Here is a 4,021-nt window from a genome sequence, read left to right as displayed (position 1 = left end):
AAGTTCACATACTCCACTTGTTGTACTGAAAAAAAATAATGTTATCGAAATTATAAGGTCTTTTTAAAAAATAAAATGACTATAAATTGTGTAGTTTGTTATAATATTAAAGATAAAACCAAGAAATTTACCGGTTAAGTATAAATTTAGTTTTTTGGACTTAATAAATATAAAAACTGTAAAATAAAATAAAAATTAGGTAAAGGGATCATCGACCACAGTGGGAGTCGAACCCACGACCTTTTGATCCGAAGTCAAACGCGCTAATCCACTGCGCTATGCGGTCTTTTGATGTTAGATACTCCCTCTCTATTTATCCAAACGATGGAAGGGCAGAGGCCTTTGGTATCCCTCCAGTCAAGAATTGGGGCCTCACAATCACTAGCCAATATTCTTTTCTCTCATGCCTTTTTTCGTTCATAGTTCGGTATGCTGGTGTTCTAGTCTCCTCGTGTTCAATTAATACTTTATACATATTTGAAAGGTTCAATTAGTTCCTTATAAGACCCAAAAGTCTAGTCTCGGGGAGTTGAAAGGTGGGAATGGCCAAGATTCATCTCAGATACAATACAAATAGAATCCATTCTCTTTTCATATTATATTTCTTCATTTCCCCCTATGTGACTTTTTAAAACACATCTTTTTTCAAAAGTCTAGTCATATGCGTGATACATAGTTCATAATGTAGAACGCATTTAGTTCATCCTATTAGCTCGGCTCATCCAAAATAAGTATGTTAAAAATTTGATAATCTCACCAAATCTCTAATTGTCTTTTTGTATATATATATATTTCAAATCAATAATAATAAGATGAATGAGACTTCAATTACTATGCTATATCTAGAATAGAACGTACAAATGTATTTGAATATCTTGAGTTGTTGAAGTGAAGATTAGTTTTGTATTATTTAATGAGCATCTTGTATTTCATAAAAATTGGGGGCAATATAATCCTTACGTAAGGGCCATCCTACCCAACTTTCAGGCATTAAAATATGCTTTAGACATGGATGATTATCCTAATAAATTCCCAACATATCATAAGATTCCCTTTCGGGAAAATCCGCACTTTTCCAAACCCAGAAAACAGACGGAATTCTAGGATTCTTATGGACTCGTTGAGAATGATTCTGATCTAGTTCATGACCTATTAGAAGTAGAAGGCACTCTGTTGGGATCCTCAAGGACAGAAAAAGATTGCAGTCGATTTGATAATGATCGAGTGACATTGCTTCTTTGGCCCGAACCCAGAAATCCCTTAGATATGATACAAAATGGATAGAACTTCCCAGAAATAATTGCAATAATTGAGCGTGAGAGCCAAATGAATCGAAAGATTCATGTTTGGTTCGGGAAGGGATCGTCGAAGTTTTGAAATGAATGGAAAGACAATCTACTTTCATTAAGTGATTTATTAGATAATCGAAAACAGAGGATCTTGAAAACAATTCAAAATTTAGAAGAACTTCGTGGAGGGGGCCATTTAACAGCTAGAAAAAGCCCAGGCCCGCTTACGAAAATTCGAAATGGAAGCGGACCAGTTTCGAGTTAATGGATACTCTGAGATAGAACGAGAAAAATTGAATTTGATTAATTCAACTTCTAAAAGTTTGGAACAATTAGAAAATTATAAAAATGAAACTATTCGTTTTGAACAACAAAAAGCGATTAATCAAGTACGACAACAGGTTTTCCAACAAGCCTTACAAGGAGCTCTCGGAACTCTTAATAGTTGTTTGGACAACGAGTTACATTTACGTACCATCAATGCTAATATTACGTAAAAAAATCAAAGTATCTTGGCCCTATCACATGAGTTAATCTGAAAGTAGGTAGATTGATTACAATATATATACTTTTAAATTCGTTTTACTCTTCCCCGGAAAAATATATCCACACATCATGCAGAAAATTATTACTATCCTTTAATCAATTTTAATAAAAACTAATTTCGAACAATCTTAAAAAAAAAGTTTGAATGACTAAATTTAAGATTTATTATGGAAAATTTTCAGAAATAGAAAAGTGTCAAACTATTTACTTTAATAGCAAAAGAAAAAAAATATTGATAGATACTGATAGACTTCTATCAGCGTCTATCACATAGGATCAATGATAGACTTCCATTAGTTTCTATCACTAATAGACTTCTATCAACCTCTATAAAAAAATATTAAACTTTGTTATTTTGTGTAAACAGTTTTTCTTAGTTTTCTATTTTAAAAATCCCCTTTGTTAAAAGCATAGGGACTAAATTTTGGCATTTGAAAATACATAGACTAAATTAGAATGCAATTTTTAAGTATGGACAAAATGTATCTCTAACATATTTTTTTAGTACACCAATTGAATGGATGATGAATCTAACTTTGACCTCAGGAGAATGAGTGAATAACGTTATCATTAAGTTAAACTCACATGGACAAATATCCTATCAAAGCCCAAAGGTGAATGATTTGATTTACTGGTTCAAATCTCTCATCTTGGCAAAGGAAATATAACTCAATTGTCATATAGATGTGTCAGGGGTGTTCAAGGTAAGAAGTGGAGTTGTGAACTCGCCCACAATGTAGAAAGATAGTAAGATATAATATTGATGTATTTTAGTAGTGGGAACCACAATCTCCTTGGACTAAAGAAGAAGGAAAATAATCAAAAGTAACCCTCAAATATTTTCATCATTCATAAATAATACGCTTTTAAAAACAATCAAACCTTGCTCAAAATTAAGTAAGATTAGGGAAATATATGAAATCTCGGTATTAATCATGCACAAAATTGATGGAACCATTAAAGGTCCTTGAGCGGAACATGGGATCAGACCCAAACCCAAAATTTATAGAACATAAATTTTACAGAAAAAATATATAGATTATGTACTTAAGAGATAATTGCAACATGCTTAAAACAAAGATTACAAAATAGAAAATGGGTTTAAGAAAATCTTACTCTTGAAGAATCCTTTTTCACGAAATTCTTTCTCCAAATCTTGTCACGTACAATCTTAAACCCTCTGACCGTCAAAGAGGATGCCACCACGAATGTTACCTATATATTCTCTAGGTGAGAATCCAGGAGTTTGTGTGTGCTCTGACTATTTTGGAAGAGGGAATTTTAGAGAGAAGAGAGGAGGAGAATGATAGTGATGAAGTTGGAACCTACAGAACACTTTTGTAAATTTTCTTTAGAAAGAAGAAGAAGGAATAACCTCATTTCCCACTCATGCACGATGTAGGGAGAAAAAATGGGAGGGAGTTAGTAACTCCCTACAAATGTTTTTCAAAATTAAATTTAAAATAAAATTAATTTTAATAAAAAAAATTAATATATAATTATATGATAACCACTTTATCATATAATGTATATTAAACTATATGTTATATCAAATATAACATATAACCTATAATTTAATATTGTATCAAATATAATATAGCTATAGTTTCTATTTTCTCACCAACGACATTTAATATAAATCCCATTTATATTAAGTTTAATTAATGAACCCAATTCACATAATTAATATTTGAATCATATTCAAATATTAAGTTCCTCTCCTATATACTTTATATTATAATGTATCAAATACATTATAGTGATTATATCATATACAATTATATTAAATTAATTATATCACATATAATTAATTTCCTCAATTAATTTGAAGAATTCAAAGTAATCCAAAAATTGATTCTCACTAATTCACGTTATGTTACAGAGGGGACCTCATGGACCTATAGCTTGAAGCTCCAACGGTACGTGAATAATTAATTAAACTCTTTAATTAAAATATTTACCATTCATTAACTATAGGGCACTCCACTAAAGACTGATAGTTGCACTCTTCGCACAACAGATATATTTCTGTGTCCATTGGATATAACCAATCAACAGTACGATGACCCTTCACAAATTGCTCGTAAGTACAGCTGGGCCAAAATTACCATTTTACCTCTGTAGTTACATCTAACTCCTTAAGTACCACTGATCCCTCTAATGAACTGCCACACCTCATCACGAGC

The 4,021-nt window shown here is 31.4% G+C and overlaps 1 non-coding gene across 1 annotated transcript; it reads right to left on the bottom strand.

Moving 5' to 3' along the window:
* Window positions 1–212: 212 nt before the first annotated feature.
* Window positions 213–286, bottom strand: TRNAR-UCG. The gene has a single exon. It is a non-coding gene; the product is annotated as a tRNA-Arg (tRNA).
* Window positions 287–4,021: the final 3,735 nt, after the last annotated feature.

Source organism: Benincasa hispida, chromosome 10, assembly GCF_009727055.1.
Source record: "Benincasa hispida cultivar B227 chromosome 10, ASM972705v1, whole genome shotgun sequence".
Lineage (NCBI taxonomy): Eukaryota > Viridiplantae > Streptophyta > Magnoliopsida > Cucurbitales > Cucurbitaceae > Benincasa > Benincasa hispida.
The sequence above is the reverse complement of the archived record's forward strand: the minus strand, read 5'-3'. Positions and strand labels throughout refer to the sequence as shown.